Raw genomic sequence first — 18523 nt, 5'->3', positions numbered from 1 at the left:
CTGAAACCCAATGGAAGTTTATTCAACCTTACTGGAGTCTGAATCCAAGATTTCCTCTTCAGATCTGTTCTTTATGGGCTTGGTTACATTTTAGGAGCTCAATAAAAACCAATCCTTTAAAATGAAGCAGAAGAAAAATGGTCATTACAACACATTCCTTTCCAGGCTGGCACATGTTAGAAATGCTCTTAATTAGTAGCGCGATGGGAAGGAAAATGAAAGGGAACTTCTGCTAGAGTAAGATCATGGACAGATGTAGAGGAGGAGCCCCGTGAAGGAAGGTGTCCCCAAAGTCTCTCCCACCACACAGCCTCCAAACTGTTCCCAGAAGAGGACTGTGGGGCCACCCCCTGGCTCGATCAGCCCCCCGCTGATCCAAGCTGTGGTGGGATGGGTCGGGATGGTTCGGTGGTGCCAGCGTGGGAGCGTAGGATGAGGAAAGGATGCGGGCAGACAGCCTTGATTTAAATGGAGAAGCTCTGCAGATCTGCTGGTGAATCTGCCAGGCTCGCCTGCCTAATGAAAGGCATGTTTCAGTTTCTGGCTGGAAATACCTCCTTGACTGGGTGCAATGGGATTTTGCAGAAGGAGAAGATTCAAACAGCATTGAGAACACAGCACCCCTCAGCACACTGACCCCCCTGAGCTCCTGCTCAAGGCTCTTTGAGGAGGTTTACAAGACCATCTACCAGGGCAGCCTGCAAATGTAGGCTGGAAAGGTGCTCCCTGTCTCTGCTCTGTCTTATGTGGGCAAATGAAGGAGGAGAGATGGGGAAAAGAGCCCTTTGGCACCTTCTCATTCCCGGACTTTTATTAGCACAAACTTCCCTCCCAGCGCAAAACACAGTTTTCTGTGTGTCGTCTCTGTTTTGTTTGCTTGGAGAGAGCATTGGCACACGCTCCAGGAAATTAGCTCTTAACTAAAAGCATTTATGTAATTGGGGAGGGAGGGGGAGGTGTGTGTGCACTGACTTTGGGGAAGTTCAGTCTACAAAAACAAACCTTGCTAACTACACTTGGTTCTGATTAAGGGAGATAAATCTGTCAGTGAGGCTAAATTTACCGAGAGTGTAACCTCCCGCCCCTCGCCCCACCAGCGATGGTCAGGCTGCATTTATTTCTATTGGGCAAGCTCCAAAAAGCATTGGGAGGTGAAAAACAATCCCCAGAAATGTGAAAAATGTGGAATGAAGTGAGGGCGGCAGGAGGGAAAGTGTGGGGAGAGAGGACTGAGCGACCAATAGCAGCACGACGGGTACTGTTTCAGCTCCTTCGCTGCTTGCACGGCCGAGGTGCGGGAGCCCAAGATGCAGATCCGTGTCCTGAAAATGCAAAAATGCAGTGGAGGGAATCCCTGCTCCCCATCTCCTCAGGCAGGGTGCAGGGTCTTCCTGCCTGCAGAGCTGACAGAGCCACGCTAAAGCTAAAATGCAGCAGGGTGCAGGCAACCAGAGCCATCCCCATGCCAGGCTGTGTGGTTGAGGTGTAGCCACTTGCCACGAGGCCAAAGCTGGCCTCAGCTGAGACTGGGTGGATCTGTAGCTGGGCCCGGGTGTCACACGGGGACAAGGAGAAGGGACACACACGGTGACGGCCGTGTTAGACTAGTCAGAGGATGTGAAGGCACATGGTGGGTCTTGGGGTTGGCTAGGCCATGTCCTGGGCCTCTGGTTATGTCAAGTGGGAAAGAGAGATGGCTGTTCAGTGAAAGTCATGCCAGCTGCTTGGGAAGGATGTTGTCAGCAGTGCTTACTCTCATCAGCATCACCTGCACTGTCTCGCAGGGATGTGAGAGCTTTTGTCACATGCTGCTGCCCAGAGCAAGCCTCTTGTGGATGCACCAGCCCGCCCGCTGTCACCAGATGGCCCGAGCGGTGTGTGGCTTGAGACGTGCCAAGCGTGCCCTATTTACTGCTGACCTAGCTGCTCCTTTTCATTTTCTTGACAGGTCACTTCCTTTAAAGCTTTACTTGCATCCTGCAAGGAGGTGTTTTGGTCAGACTTGGTGTCTTCTCCTGCAGCCAAAGAGAAGGATGTGTTTGGCCCTGCCAGGGAGGAGGTTTGTGAGCAGAGATTCCCACCCACTGTAGGACAGGGGAACCCCAGTGTGGCAAGGGCACCTCACCCCCAGATTCATGTACACTGGGATATCCCCAGCTCACACGGAGAGGAGGCTCCTGTACACACCTTCCCATGGGCTCACCAAGGTGTCCATCCACCTGTGCCAACACGTCAGCTGTCCCTTTGGTGAGCACACCAAGAAATGAGATGGTTACCTCCTGGATGAAAGTATGTAAGAACCAAGTTTTGTAGCAGACTGATGAAGGACAAAGGGGAATCCATTGCACATATTTCCCATCTGAATGAGGGCCACCACCTTGACCTCTCCAGCAGGGACAGACCTGCTGAGGATAGCATCCTGAGGACTCCATCATTGATGGTCAGTGGACTCCAGTCTGCTGTGTGTGGGCACTGGGAAAGACATCATGCCTCCAGAGCAATCTCTCTCTGGCATGCAAGAAATGCTTGTGTGGTTGAGTTTTGTCCAACTACTCAAATCTGTCATTGTTTACTGATTAATTGGTAAGTCTCTGCCATCCAGTGACTGTGCACCACAAGACATTTGGTTCATTTTTTAGCCCTCTACAACAATTTTTTTCTTTTTTTTCTTTTTTTTTTTTAATTTTTCTTTTCCTTTTCTTTCTTTCTTTCTTTCTTTCTTTCTTTCTTTCTTTCTTTCTTTCTTTCTTTGTGTGTGTGTAAGAAGTTTTGGGAGAGGAGAAAAAGCTTGCCCACATTGTCACAGGCAAATCGAGACCTCTCACCTCATAGTTTGCTCCTGGGAGACTTCTGAACTGCCTGGTCCCTTCTGAGTTTTGGTTCTATTAGAGCTGAGAAAGCTGTACTGACACAAAGAGGAGAGCTTGGCTCCTGGAGAGCCCACCACGACCTGCTGCACTGCTCCAGAGCATGGCTGAGTTTGGTGATAATATGGTGTATCCGTGGATCCACCCAAAAAGCCACCTTTGTTGTAGATTAAACATGAGAAACCCACAGGAGATGTCAGAAAAAAACAAACAACGATCAGACCAAACAACAAATCGGGGCCAGATGCTCAGTTAGTGTAACGTGGTGCAGCGCCATGGGATTCGCTGAGGCTGGGTGGACCTCTGCCAGGTGAGGATTCGGCTCTGCCGTCAGCTGTCAGAGCATCCCCATGCTGCCTGGTTCCAGTAGCTTTGGCTCTCTCCAATGGACTATGCAATCTATACAACAAGGACATGTTTTTTTAACACACTTTGCAGCTGCCAAAATAAACCCTCTCTAAGATACAGACAAAAAAGGCATTAACAATATTGGCATGTGCTCTGGCTGCTGCATTTCCTCTGACTAGCCGTAGCTGGACCTTGATAAGGTTGATTTCTTTGTCACTTAACTCTACCTCCTCCTTAATGAGATTTCCACTGAAATGAGCCAGGCTGGGTTCCCAGCTGTGGGAGATCAGGGCAGCTGTGTTAGCTGATGTCCTCGCAGAAGCTATCCCAGGGAGACCCACTCCATCTGAGGCAGGGGGCAGAGGACCCTGCCAAAAAAAAGGGTGGCCTCCTGGAGCCCAGGAGCTTGCAGAAACACATAATGATTTGACTTTCTTGGTGCACCCTGTGCCTGTCCCTCTGAGGTGCTTTGAGTGCAAGGAAGAGGAACTATTCATCCCCAGCAGCAAACCCAAGGGATGAGGCTTGTGATGAGCTTCTCACATGACAACAGCACTCGAGGACCAAAATCCTCCTTTGGGCTTGAGCCAGAGAATGGGGTTGGTTGGTACATGGCTGGCACTCACCCATGCCACTTGCCTAGCCCTGGTCAGAAGAGGAATGGTGTGAGTACTGAAAGTACTACCACTAATCAATGCTCAGTGTGTGATAATACACCTATCACTGGCCCCACTCTTAAATTTTCATTTCAACGGTTTCATCTCCTCTTTTCATGTTCCTGTCAAACTAAAAGCTTGTAAGCTGCACAGCTTTTCTATCAGCCTTCAAATAAACTCACTTGGATTTTCGAAGATTTTGTTTCTCACACCAAAAAAAAAAAAAAAAAATAACTTGATCAGTTGATTTTGCTGCTGGAGTTTTTAAAATGGGTTTGGGATAGATGAAATAAATACAATCAATGCTCCAGAAAATGTCTTACATGCAGCAATGCTCATCTCTTTCCAGATGGGGTATCTGCAACAAATAAACCTGTAAGGACAGTACTAGAGGATTATCCACTGGATAATGTAAATTATCCATTTCAGAGAAATCTTGTATTTGTTTTCTCTTTGATGGCACAGCCTTTGCTGATACACAAGAAATGTTTTAGCTATTGGCTTGTGTGGGGAGAGGGGCGATGGATTGTGTATCTTTTCTGCAGTTGTGTTTGCACAAATCAGCAGAGAGCAGACCTGGAGCTCAGAGATGTTCCTCCCATCAGCAAGCCATCTCTGCAGCGTGGTGAAGCTTGGAGGCAGTTTTGAAGTGGGTCAGAGAGGCCAGGTTAGGATTAGAGTTCAGAGGAGCTTGTCATGTTTTTGGGGAGGAAGGCCTCATTTAAAATGTCACGAGGAGGATATCCTGTCCCAGCCATGCCTTTCTGCAGGGAGGATCTAATCCGAGGCTTAGGTCTTAGTTTAGCACATCCCTTGAGCGTCTGTTTTGAAGGCAGCAGGGAGTGACACTGGGCCTGGCGATGAGGGGACCTGCACGAACAGCACCGTGTCCTTCAGGCGACCTGGCGGGCGGCAGGAAGGGCGGCGAGACCTCCGTCAGGCTGCCTGAGATGTGGGGACCAGCCTGCGCCCTTCGCCTTCTGAATATTTTGGAGAGAGAGGGGGAGGTTTATTTTTTATTTTATTTTTTTAATGTAAAAAAGGGTGGGGACAGTATACATGGACTTCCTTATTTCCCCAGCTTCTCTGGCAAAAACAGTTGCATTAACATGTGTGAAAATGATTTACAGCCTGGCCTTTACACTCGCATCTTCTCCAGAAGAGGTGAAGCAGCACGAGGGGGGATGTAATTATCCCCTCCACCCTGCAGAATCACCGCTTTGTGGTGAAGGGCCCTTGATTCATTGCAGGGAAATAATACAGAGAGTTTCTAAAGAAGTATTTAGCAGCGAGGCAGAAAGAAGGACCTGTGTGGGCTGCTGCCATAGCTTCCAGCAGGGTGAAGCCACTGCCACCTCTGCTGTACCTGGGTGGTGAGCAGCCACAGCCCTGTCACCCCTCCCCAGAGCTGCCGCCGCTGCGATTAAAAAATTGATTATGAGGGTGAAAAAGAAAAAAAAAACAAAACAAAACACAAAAAGCTAGCCAGCCCCCGCATACATATTTATTGCAATTATCCAACAATTTTGTAACTGATGAAAATAATAGAAGGGCTTGGGAGCAACTGAAAGTTATATTCCAGTCTTCTGAGCATGTGAGGATGGGTTTTATTAGAACTGGAGGTTTTAAAATGTAATTACCGCTCTGTGCTCTAAGGGCCCTGACCACAGAGGGGCTGCTGAGGCACTCACTCATGTCCACTCCCCGTGGCTTGCATGGGGCTGAATGCGGGCGCTACCGCTTGGTGTGTTGGCTGAGTACTCGGTGCCTCGGGTTAAATAACTCAACCTCCCACCTACTGTTTTGGGGTTTTCTTTTCACTGGGCTGGCGGGAGAGGATGTGTGGTAAAATGGGTTATCCCCATTGATTAAAATGGTGCCAGGACTCTTGGTAGGGTGTGGGGGCTGCCTGGGGTCATCCCACGGCAGATTTTGCTTTCTGCCCTATTCATGCAATGGGTGTACAACTCTAAGCCATGGCCTCTGGCTGCCTGGTCCATTTGGTCTGCAGACAGTTTGGGGCAGCCTTTAAGTGGAGATCCAGGAATTTACTGGGGGCAGAATGAAAGGAAGACCTTGGTAGAAGAGGCCAGGGAATACGTGAGCAAACTGAGGGCAGATGTCATTGTGAGACCACCCTCCATAATCCTTCACAGACCATGGCAACTGCCAGGAGTGCATGAAGACTGGAGGCAGATGAAGGAGAAGAAAACATTTAACAGGCAGATGAAGGAGAAGAAAATCACCTGGACCCGTCAGCGTGGCTTCAGCAAGTGGAAGTCATCCCTGACAAACTTGATAAGCTTCTGCAATGAGATGACCAGCCTGACAGATGAGGGGACTTCAATGGCTTAAGGGATTTTGCTAAGGCCTTTCATGCTGTGCCCCAGAAAACCCTCCTGGAGAAGCTGTTGATGTATGGGCTGGATGGGTGGACAGTGAAGTGCTTCAAACCCTGGTTGAATGGCTTGGCCCAGAGAGTAGCAGCCAGGAGTGCAAAGTTTAGCCAGTAACATGCAGTGTACCCCAGGAGTCACAGCTGGGTCCAATTCTGTTAATTGCATCTTTATTAATCACCTGTGCAAGGGGGTGGAGTGCACCCTCATCAGGCTTGCTGATGACAACAAGCTGGGAGGAGTGGCTGATAAGCCAGAGGGACCTGGACAAGCTGGAGAAATGGGCTGACAGGAACCTTATAAAGCTCAACATGGAGTAGTGCAGAGTTCTGCACCTGGGAAGGAACATCCCTAGGCACCAGGACGTGCTGGTGGCCACACAGCTGAAAGGCAGCCTTGCAGAAATGGACCTGGGGGACACCAAACTGAACAAAAGTCAGCAATGTGCCCTTTGCTGCCAACAGGGCTGCATCAGGCAAAGGACTGCCAGCAGGTCAAGGGAGGTGATCCTTCCCCTCTGCTCAGCACGGGTAAGTCTGCGCCTGCAGTACTGGGGCCAGCTCTGGGCTCCCCGTGACAGGAGGGACCTTGAGCTACTGGGGGGAGTCCAGTGAAAGGCTGTGAAGTTGCTGAAGGGTCTGGAGCACCTCTCCTATACAGGGAGGCTGAGAGAGCTGGGGCTGCGCAGCCTGAGGGAGAAGAGGCTCAGGGGGGAGCACATCCATATCCATGGACACCTGAGGGCAGGGCACAGAGATGGACTCCATCCTGCGGTGCCCAGCACCAGGCAGAGAGGCCCTGGGCACAGCCTGGAGCCCAGGAGGCTCCCTCTGAGCACCAGGCAGCACTGCTGTGCTGGGCGGGTGCCGCAGCCCTGGCACAGGCTGCCCAGAGCCTGGGGGGGCTCCTCCTTGGGGAGCTTCAGGAGGCGCCGGGACCTGGGGCTGGGCACCCTGCTTGGGGTGGCCCTGCTGGAGCAGGGCTGGGGTGGGTGGGCCCTGAGGTTCCTTCCTCATCCCAGCCAGTCTGGCATTCTGTGAAGCGGATCTCAAGGGGATGAAAGATTAGCCTCTTGGAGTGGTATTTGGGGTCTGCTGGACTCTGCAGGGTGCCGCGCTACTGAGGGATGAGGGCATTGCATGTATATCCCTGGTAGCAGAACAGAGCAGTCAGTTCAATATAGGAGTTAGCTGGTGTCCAAACCTCACAGAGCAGCCTGGGGCTCCACACCACAAAATTCTGGACAAAATCTCTGAGGTCCAAGCTGAAGAGTGTCTCCTCTGCGGCAGTCAATACCCTGAAATGCTTTCCTGTGGTAGGCCCTGGAAGGGAGGCTTTGCTCCCATGTTCTGTGCAAGGGCAGAAAGAAAACTACATTGCTTGTCCTTGTCACTTTCTGTAGCTTGTGTGGTACATCTCCCACCCACTGTGCTTGCACCAGCACTGCTCTCTATCCAGGGCATCCCTTTTATCTTCTCCAGGATAGAAACGTTTACGTGAATTGAAAAACTCTGGGCTCGCTGGCCTGGCGAGTGTGGGATGTAAGACTCACTCCCACCAAGCTGTTGGGATGGTGCATGGCAAGTCCCCTCTGAGCGGAGGGCTGCTGGGAGCACAGCTGTGGTCCAGCTCTCCCACCACCTTGTCTTGCTGGAGTGTTTCCCTGATAAATGAGCTGCTGCTTTGGGGAGCAGAGTGGGGAAGAGAAATGATTGCCCAGAATGCACGTAACAGCTGTGATCTTGATGTGGGCCCCCTCGAGGCTGAGGCACTCTCTCTCCGTGTGGGAGAAGGTCTCACTTGGTAGGGGATCTGCAGTCTCTTCCCCTAGTCCTCAAATCCCCCAGTGTGCTGGACGAGAGGGTGCTCTCCCGCAGAGTTTGGCTCCATGATCGGTCCCTACCCTCTGTTGGCTCTGAGACTTGGTCCTGGGCTGCTCTGGTTTCACTGCTGTCCAAGTAGCTTTGCCCTTGGAAAAAGGCTGCCAGGGACAGCTTGTGACCCCAAGCCTAATTTATTGATCTAAGTGATGGCAGGCATCTGCTGAGAGTAACGGGCAGGTAATTTTCCATGTCCATCTTGGACTGCATATGGATAAAATTAGGGAAAAGGGAAGACTGAGGGAAAAAAAAAGAAAAAAGACTGTTTCTGCAGGAACAAATGAGTGTATTGAAAGGGAAGGGGAGGGAGGAGAAACTCAGTGCTTTTCCCAGCTCCCTTGCAGATTGAATACGATGTCCAGTGCCCCAAGAACCAAATGGTCTCAATTTGCTCCTGCGTCAAATGGAGCTGGTTCTCAGTTGGCTGAGGCCTTGGCAGGGCCATGAGGATGTGTTTCATAACAGCAGCTCTTGTCAAGAACAACAACAACAACAGCATCAAAAACCTGTTGAAACTGTGCTATGCTCAGAACAGAAAACACATGCAAGGAAGAAAAATTCCCCCAATGAAAAAGTCAATGTAATTAGCCCTGACAAGCCCTGCAAACCAGAGGCAGCCAAGTGGTGGAAGAGGAGGGGAGAAATAACCCAATATCTTTTTGTAGGCAAATGTAAATGGGTCATTAGCTGTCTTCGAACAAAATGTTCCTTGGTGGGGAAAGCAAAGGGACAGGCCTGGCTTAGGAAATATTGAAGAAAGCCTGGCAGAACTTCCTGTGAAACAAGCTTTCTCGAGATGCTGGAGGAAGAGCTTGCTCTGCTTTTCTCCTGTTGCAAGGAGAACTCCTGGGATTTTTTGCCTTCATGCTGGGGTTATGGTGTCGGGGCACGGGCTCTTGGAGCTCCTTGCCTGAGTGCAAAGGAGCTGAAGCAAAGGGGATGCACTCAGAGGTGCCTGAATTCAGCTTTGAGCCTCAATAAATTGTGTTCTCCATCAGTAGGATTATCAGTTTTATCTAGGGACTCTCTTCTGAATAGATACAATTAACTTCAAGCTGAAGGTCTTCCTGCTTAGGGCTTTGCTGTAATAGGTGCTGCACAGTCGCTGGATGTACGGAGTCCTCTCCTCTGGTTTTAGAGTCCAGCTGGAGTGACGGAGCCATGAGTGGCCCTGCTGGATTTTGCTTTCCTTTGTTTTGGACCTCTCCCAGCCTCACTTGATATAAAGGCACATTCAGAAGTGATTTCAAAAGGGGGAAACAAACTGGAAAGAATGACTTGGTTGCTGCAGGGGTAATCAGCCTGTTCGATACAAAACCATCCCATGTGGCCATACCAAAGCCACTCAAGCCAGCATCTGAAGCCCAGTGTGCCAGAAGCAGAGAACCCAAGACTGCTGCATGCCTGAGCTACAGTCCCAGCTTCCAGCATTTGCACTTTGGGGGATGTGGAGGCCTGGAAGTTTCCATTAGATAATGGTGATTAATAGCCATTGTTAGATCTATTGTCTTGAAGCTGGTCTGATTCTTTCTGAGCCCTCTCACAGTCTTGACTCCAGCAAAGTCCTGCAGCAATGAGTTCTGCCATTTTACAGTGTGCTGAGCAGAAAAGATGTTTCCTTTTGCAGTGTTGCACCCTCTGACTGATCCTGTTTCTGCATGTCCCTCAGGCCTTGGACTATATGGAATAATGACTGACTGTTCCCTCTCCATTTGGATGGTGGACAATACCTCTGGCTGTCCTTCACCATTATTTTCCTAGAATATTCTTTTCAGTATGACTGCATGTGGAAATCTGGATGTAGGCATCTCATTGAGTTATAAAATCACACACAGATGTCTCTGGGTTTTGTTCTCTGTTCTGTCCTTAATCTGTGTGCTTCACTGACCTCTGAGGAGGACTGGTCTCCTGTCTCCAGAAGACATCCATGGTCCAAAAAATTCTCTGAGCCGCAGCAGTGACTGCAGAGCCTGCCTGTGTTGATGCATAGTTTTGATATGACACTTATTTCACCTGTCACTTTCTTCAGGCTCTGTGCTACATGACACTTCTGTACTCCTTCCTTGTTGGTTTTGGATGTGAAAGTCCTGTATATTTCCTCTCCTCATCCCCTCTCTGTCCATGCCTTCTTCAGACTGTCCCTGTGCCTATTGAGCAGCAGCCCAGTAGTACCTGGCAGATGGCCTGTCTCCACTGCAAAGACTACTTTTTTTTTTCCTACACTTTTTCTATTGCCTCATCCATTTTGCAAAGGTCTTATTTTTGTATTTTTAGAAAACACAGTACAATACATTGCACTTTTCTCCTCTATATTCCACTCTGCTCTTTTGCAGTCCTTACTGTCTTGCTTGGCACAAAGTGCTTGTAGCTCCCAGGATTTCTCCTGAAGCTCTCTTCTGGTGTTGCATTTGCCACTTTAGATTTTTATTTTTATTTTTTTTTTTTGTTCCAACCAGAGCAGCACTTCTGATTTCATGTTTGGGCTCTATCAGAGTTCATAGGTGATGCAGCCTGGTCCTGGCAGCTGATTTCTATTACCCGCATCTTGGCTTCAGGTAGTTCAGGTCTCTCCTGACCTCTTTACAGTGACCACAGATTGCAATTAGCTTTTTTTTTTTTTTTTTTTTTTTGCATGCTTGTGTTATTTCCTTTAGTGTGTTTAACAATGGAGCTTATCACGTGCAAGTGATGTGAGTGGGGTGTAGGAGCACATCTAGCAAAAGCCGTGTTCTTCTGAAGCATGGAGTATTCATGTTTTGGTTATTTGTTTCTGGTCTCTCTTGGAGGATCTGGAAGTTCCAGTTTACTTGTCCTGCAAGAAGGGTGAAACAGATGGATTCAGAAGATCAGTACCTCCTACTCTCTTGCCCTTTCTTAATACATCTTTAATTGACTTATAATATCCTGTGTCTTACTCTGCAATGTTATCAACAGCCCGTTTCCAAACAGCTGTCTGCCTCTCACTCTGAGAAACCCACAAAACGGGAGGAGGGGAGACCCCTCTTTAGTCATTGTGCAGGAATGTTGATGGATAATTTTATTCTTATTCTAACTTTAAAATACTTCCACTTGCCTATTACAAGTAACAGATTAGTTGCAGATACCAAGTCTGCATTGCTCTCCTAGATGATAAAGACTGCACCAGTGCAAATGCCATTCAGCCCAGCTGTGAAAGCACAAAACCACTGAACTGAACCCTTATCCTGTTCTTTTCACTTTTGCTGTGGTGACACCTGAAACTTTCTGGGAGATTTCCTGTGCTTCTCCAGAGTAGGCTGCCACAGATGAGCATTTTACAAACCGATCTGGTCTAAACCACTGCAAATGTCACTGTAGAGATCCTACTGCTAATCTTAGCGTTGTTAATGCAAGTCTGGGTGGTGGCAAAGGGTCTGGGACGATCAGGGACCTGGAGCCAGTGGCAATTGAAAAGTGTTTGGTGCATAACTCCATTAAGGTCTCCTGGAAACACCAGTGAAACTTCATCTGTCCTCTCAGCAGAAAGGAGACTATATAGTGTGCATGCAGAGAAGCAACATGCTGGAGTTGAAGTCTGTCTCTAGCTACCTGCAGCATTTAAAGACCTCCTTCATCTGCTTTTCTGCCCAAGTCCCGATGCCTAGAATTCTGGTTTTAAGCACAGTAGTTTATTTGTGCCTCAGATCTTTCTCCATTATTTATTTATTTTGACTTGGGCCTGTGTTCTGTTAGGCAGTGGACTGGGCTACTTGTTCTTGCTGGATGTGTCTCTTGATAAAGACATGATTTGAAGATAGTGCTTCATAGGCTTCTTCAGCTCAATTACAGTAAATGATTAAGTCTTTATTTCTCATGGGCCAGCTCAGTGTCCAAGGGACTAGAAGAAACCATTATGCACTTGCAAGTCTCGTCATCTACAGATGCTCTGTTTTCCAAAGCCAGCCACTAGAAAAAGGGACCCTCAGAAGCCATCCCCAGTGCAGGACATAACTTTTAATTCTCCTTTCCATTTTGAGGAGGAGCAGGAGCTATGAGCTTGTTGCAAACAGCTGCACTCAGCTTCCTCTACCCAGTTTGGCATATCCAGGGACTGTGCTGCTAAATCAAGAGCACTGGGGGCTGGTGTCGGCAGCATCTGTTCTCAGCTCTAGCTCCCCCTTCCCACCCCAGTTCCTCAGCCTTTGGTGTGGGTTGCTCCATTACTTATCAACTGGTTTTCCCATCCCCATCCATCAACAGGCACCGCATCCTCAGGAAAAAAAAAAAAAAGAAGAAAAACAATGAAGTATGAACTTTGCTGCAGCCAGGGCTTCTCTGTCAGGCAGCGAGTGTGTTGGAGCTCTGCGTAGCCCAGCAGCACAACTATGAGCCCTTGTGTGTCCCTGGTGTGTGCTTCCCAGTTTTCCCAGAAGCACAACGCTGTTGTCAGAGGTTGTATATTAGCCCCTCCATCTGGAACAGAGGCCGTTTTCTCTGGAGAACAAGCTAGTGAGCTTTGTGCTTGCTGTGCAGGATGAACATGCAGAAGGCCATATCCCCTCCTGGCCCCCCAGTGATGCTCTGGTGTGCTTGTGGGGATGGCAGCTCAGTGGCCCGGGTATGTGCCCCTTCAGGCAAAACTTCTTGAATAATGAATAGTCATGACAGGCCTGGCTGAAATGATAGGTGGCTGGGTTTATTAAAAATAAACAATATACATTGCACAGATATATTTATAGTGATGAGCTGCTGCTTTTAAGTGAACTCTGTTTTTCTTGGATTTCCTTCCTAATCCTTCATTTTGTCTTCCCTGGAGACTTTTAACATCTGCAAACAGGTCCCAGTTGGTTGCTTTTGTACTCTGTTGAATTGTGGTGCAGTCTCTGCTTGTCTTTCCCACCATGTTGCATCTTCTTGTAGCTCATTGAATGAGTCCGTTTCTTCCTATGGTACTGGTGAAACACTGAACTGCCTCTCCTCTTCCTTCAGCCCCTGGAGGATATCTTTCCCTTCTCAGTGAAACAGCTTTGGACAGTGTGTTCAGAAGTGCATGCTGATGCCATGGTGTGGGATAGGTTCAGGATTGATGAGCACCAGGCCCTGGTTTAGCCAAATGTACAGGAATGCACAATTGAAGCTACAGCTGAAATATTTTCCTCTGTTGCCTTTCCTTTTTCTGATTGATTGATGGTTGTATTATTGCATTACATTATTATAACATCTACAAGATGCTTATAATGGGCTAATGAGTCCTAATTTCTGGATGCTTGCTTTTTCAACCCAACTTTTTTCCTCATCTGGAGCTGAAGATTTGGGTAAGGTTTATATGTCATACTCTAGCTGCTTCAGAGCAAGGTGTGTTCAACATGAAGACCACTAAGAAAAGTTCAATTTAGAACAGGATGATGGTGCTTGGCTCCAAGTAAGAGCCTGCCCATTCTGATCTGAGGATTAGCCTGTTGATATTTTGCTCTTGCAGGAGAGATTTCTATAATGCTATCCAGCTGAGCCTGCTCATACTGAGATGTTGGCATGTTGCTCTTTAGGCTATGAACTTCCAGGAATTTGTAGGTGGAAATCTGACTCGCTTGCATTATCGGAGCCTGGTGATGGTGGTGGTGAATACAGAGCATTCTGTTCAAGCTGTGCTCTGCTAGCACAGGAACCTCAAGTTTAATAACAGCTTTGGAGTCAACTGGAGAGCAGCTATTGTTCTCAGGGCTTTTTCATGCATATATTACTTCAAGGTTTTCCCCTCCTTTCAGCTTAAGTACTTGGGGATAGAGGAATGAGGGAAGCAAGCTGCCAGTGCCTAATGCATATTTCTTGGAGCAAACGTATTGGTTTATTTTGTTTTAAACAGCTTCTTGCAAATGTGGAGCAGCTGTGGATTTTGTGATGACTTCTTTTCTTTTTTGGAAATATAGGGTCATCATCCTGTCATTTAATAGCATGCTTGATGTACAAAAATAATTATAATATTGAAGAATTTTGAGGTAGTTAGAATCAGCCATTTATTTCTCACTCACTGATCTATTAAAGTCTATCAACTAAGCAACCTGAAGAGAAGGAATCTGGGGTCTCCTTAGGGCTGCCACCCAGCTTGCCAGATTTTAGGGACCAGACTTGGGCACCTTGTTCTCCTCATGTTCACTGAAGGTCTCATAGCCCTCAATATTATGACACCTTGGTCAGTTTGCCTCTTCAGATCTGCGTGGGGAGTTATGTGGCAATGCTGTAATTCAGGTTTATGCACTCTTCTCCCTAAGAGAAGATGTTAAGATCATTCCTCTTTGGACCATACCACCATAAATGAGTGTGTTTTAGCAGCCTTTATGTAAGATTAAGAAGAAAGCAGAATTCAAAGAATGAAGTAGGTAAAACCCCAGGAATTTGGAGGATGGCTAGCAAGGACATTTTCCACTCATTTTACCAAGTTATTTGTCAGAAAGTAGATATTAATACTGCTTGGGATGGATGGAAGGGAATATTTATTTTAATAGCACATAGTTTGTGAACTGGTTGCTAGTGCCCTTGAGCCTGAGGATGGCCTGGCGACTCGTGTACGTGAGTTAGGCCTGCAGAAGGTGATGGCCCACGCTGCCTTTGGGGTGTGGGCGACATGTTCACTGCCCAGTTGTGTGTTCTCTGCTGCCATCCCCTGCTGAGAGCTGAGACCCTTCTGTGGGGCTTGGTGTTGCCTGTGTGTGCTGTTGTCCTCCTCTAGGAGACCTGTTTTTGAGCACACCTCTACCACAGGACAGATGCAGACCCCGAGTATTTGGAAGGCCAAACACAGTAAGCCAGTCTGGCACAGCGCTTTTGTACGTCTGGCAAATCAACCCTGACAATGTAAACAGCTCTTCAGGTTGAAACGTTGCTTTCCAGCTTCAGAAATCTGCTGGCCAAGCTCTCTGCCAAAGCATGGCATGAATGAGGTGCCCTATGTTCTCTCCTTCTCCTTTCCCACCTCCCGTCTGCAACAGGAAGATAACTGCTAGCTTTGCAGGGCTGGCCCATGGTCTGCGGACCTCGGTGCCTCGGTGGCTGGTATGTTCTGCAAGCAGGCTGAGCTGCCTGGAGCAGAGGACAGATGGAGCCCTCCCTCAGCCGAGCAGCACTTCCCAAAGCTGCTTCCCTAAAGGGGATGAAGCCACAGCTGCCGCAATAGCAGCGAAACCCAACAGAGCCTTGGACTCATCTCCAGATGCCTCCCGCAAGAGTCCTCGAGGGACCCTTGTAGAAGATCTGCTGGTGGGGGGAACAGGGTGATTTGCTTCCCGGGGTTCATGTCAGCCTTCACAAATCCTCTGCCACTCCCAGCTCTGCTGTGTGCACCCAGGCTCTGAAGTTTGGGAATGCTGGCCTCTAGCTTCTGACCTCCCACACAACTCTAATTCCAAGAAACAATGCCCTAAATCTGCTTGCAATGACAGCTCGCTGATTCCTACAGCATGGCTTGTTAAAAGATCTGAATCTACTAATAGGAATTGGCCTGATAAAAGTGACTTTTTTTTACCTCCCCACTTAGCAGCTATATGCAGCCCGGGGAATCTAGAAATTAAATTGGCTTTTTTTCAAGCCTCTTCTGTGCAACAGAAATGGGACCCCTGCAGTGCAGTGCAGTGTTTCCAATTATATTTTGGGGCATGTTGCTAATTTTTGGCAGACAGAGAGAAACAGGCCAGGCAAATGGCAGGTGGCAGGCTGTTTTCATATTTTACCAGGAGCATGGGGGAAGGAAGAGGGGAGAAGGAGCTGAGCTCCCTGCCAAGAAATGTGACCTGGCGCTAGAGTGAGCAGAACGGTTTTGGCACGTGCCCGAGGATGGAGGGCTGGGCTGGGATGGCCAGGACCATTTACGTCCCCTCCTGCTGGGAACACACATGCATGCAAGCAGGACTAAAATAAACACGCTCGGGTAACAGCAGCTTTCAGTTCTGGATTTGGGCACCTCTTGGCTCTGCGTGGCTCCACCACAACCAAACGGTGCCACGGGGTGTGCTCGGTGGGGCTGGTGTCAGCTGCAGGGTCACACTCCTTCTCCTCTCCACTGCTACGTGTGGCCCTCCTCTGCCTTCTCCGCACGATCAGAAAAAAATTGGCTTTTGTTCATTCATTTATTCATAACACAGCTAATGGATTCAAGATGGCACTGTCTCCGGAGGGCCTGGATGATTTTTCAAAGCTATTACACAATCTGCATCTATGTGCATGCATATGTGGAGTGAGGGTATTAATAATCAGAAGCTAGTGCCCAGGATCTGCATACATTTCAGTGTGTCTTCCCCCCCTCAGGACAGCAGTGACATGAATTTTAGGAGTCAGCCACGCTGCTGTGTTTGAGAGGAGCAGTCAGAAGCAGGGCACCCACCTCACCCCAGCCATGTGCCAGCCCACCCACCACAGAGGACTCCAGGGGAAAGGCACCAAGATGCAGCATGGGGGCTTCAAGATGCTTACTTTAGAAAATATATCTACAACACCAGTTGTGAAAGCCATGGAAGAAGATTCTGAGATATCTTACTCTGAGTTGATCCAAATCTTTTTTTTGGGCTGGATTTGTATGGATGTTTGGGGGTAGGAATTTTCATACAGTTGCTAAACTTTGTTATAAAGCAATTTGTTCATGGGAGAAAAACAGAAGTCTTGTCTTCGGAAAGGCTGAAATGAGAGACCAGAGATGGGAAAAGACTTTCCTGCAGAGGAAAATTGTTGGTGGAGTGGGCATGATGTTTCTGAGCATGATGTTTTGGTGGAATTGCATTTTCTGTAGGGGCTAGATATACTGAAGGTTTATTTCAAGCCAGCGGTGGCTGCTGTGTGCTTAAACCCTTTGTTAGAGGACTTCAGCTGATGGGGTGTCATGGTGACAAAGAGTATATGAGGAGAGATCAAGAGACCCAGAGTGGTGTGGGGTGAGTGCAACTCAGGACAGCAGCAGGACAACCACCTTGCAGCTCTGCCTGCTGCCTTTGGGAACTCCTTGGAACTCACCTGGCACTTGCAAAGCAGTGATTTCCCAGCCATGCATTTGCCCGTGCTCTGCTGCAGAGGCCCATGCCCTCCTCTCTAGAGCTGCTTTGCTCTTCCTGGCAGCAGAGGTACCCCAGCAAGCAGGAAGACAACAGCTCAGACCCTCCCAACACCGCCTGTTCAGGCACTGGCACTTTATCCTCAGCCTCCTTCTCCTGATGCTGTTTTGCTGCAGGGACAAGCCCTGATATTTTTGGCACCGATGCTAACGTTCTTGAAATGTCTTTCAGCTGAGAGCAAGCCAGCTAGTTAGGGACTTGCAGGATCCTCAGTGACCTTATTTCAGAAGCAAATTGTCAGGGTTTCAACCTGTTAATTTGCTTTCTTGTAACCTGCCTGAAGGGCCTGGAAATTAGGGCCCTGGTCAGTTTAAATCCTGGCAGCATGCTTTCAGGAGGAGGTGCTGCCTGAGGATGGAGGAATATTAGTAATGGATTGTTCCACCACTAATGGCAGTGTGGTTAATATATTGTAACCTTTACGTTAAACATTTTCTGATCACATGCCTGGAATTAGATGACAGGCAATTTGCCATTAGACCTTCTATACAGTGTCGGGCTAAATCTAGCTCATGGTTTCAATGGTGTAAGCTCAGAGATGCTCTATTGACTCCACCTGAGGGAAGTTGGAGGAGAAGGATGATTTGACTTTTTCATCTGTTCCCTGTAATCCATTTGCTGTCAGAGCTCTGAAGCAGCATTGAGTTATATGGCCTGCACATAGTCCTCTGAACTCTGAAGGAAAGGCATTCGCTTACTGTGATAACATCTACTCCCGAAGAGCTGAAAACCTTGTAAAAATGCATGGCCCATCTGCTCTGGCCTTTATCAGGCAGATCTTGCATTTCATACCTACTCCATCCTGTGGCAAATCACACCTGTTACAGTAGGAAGGGGCAAATCTTATTTTGCGTGAGACTTCTCACCTGCAGTTGCAGCACTGCTTGAGAAGTGAAAGCACAGCTCTCAACATCATTGATGGGATGACTGTCCTGGGTTGCCCCTGGGCAGAAACAATTTTAACCAAGCGATTCCTGACAGGTCTTTGTGATGAGTCCGTGTTTTTTCAAGGCATCGTATCCCAGTGTTTTGTTGCCCTTAACAGTACGAATTTTCACCTACTTTTTAGCCTGGATTTTCTTATCTGTCCTTGTGCAAAGACACTGAAGGTCGTATCTGAATTAGCCCTGCAATGGCTACTTCTGAATTAGCCCCCAAAGAAGCTGCATGTCACCTGGAAACAGTGAAACAGTGTGTGATAGAAGTATGGCATGGGATATCCCTTTGGTTGGTTCAGGTCAGCTGCCCTGGTGATGTTCCTTCCTCCCCTCTTGCCCACCCCAGCCTGCTGGCTCTGGGGGTATTTGGAGGGAGCTCTGATGC

At 48.4% G+C, this 18523-nt stretch overlaps 1 long non-coding RNA gene across 1 annotated transcript; it reads left to right on the top strand.

Moving 5' to 3' along the window:
• Positions 1–6554: 6554 nt before the first annotated feature.
• On the top strand, positions 6555–18008 carry LOC311438517. Its single transcript, XR_014694158.1, has 2 exons — positions 6555–6797; positions 16404–18008. It is a non-coding gene; the product is annotated as an uncharacterized lncRNA (long non-coding RNA).
• The last annotated feature ends 515 nt before the right edge of the window (positions 18009–18523 follow it).

Source organism: Aythya ferina (assembly GCF_964211825.1).
Source record: "Aythya ferina genome assembly, chromosome: 6".
NCBI lineage: Eukaryota > Metazoa > Chordata > Aves > Anseriformes > Anatidae > Aythya > Aythya ferina.
Note: the sequence above shows the minus strand (reverse complement) of the source record. Positions and strands in the feature narration are given on the sequence as shown.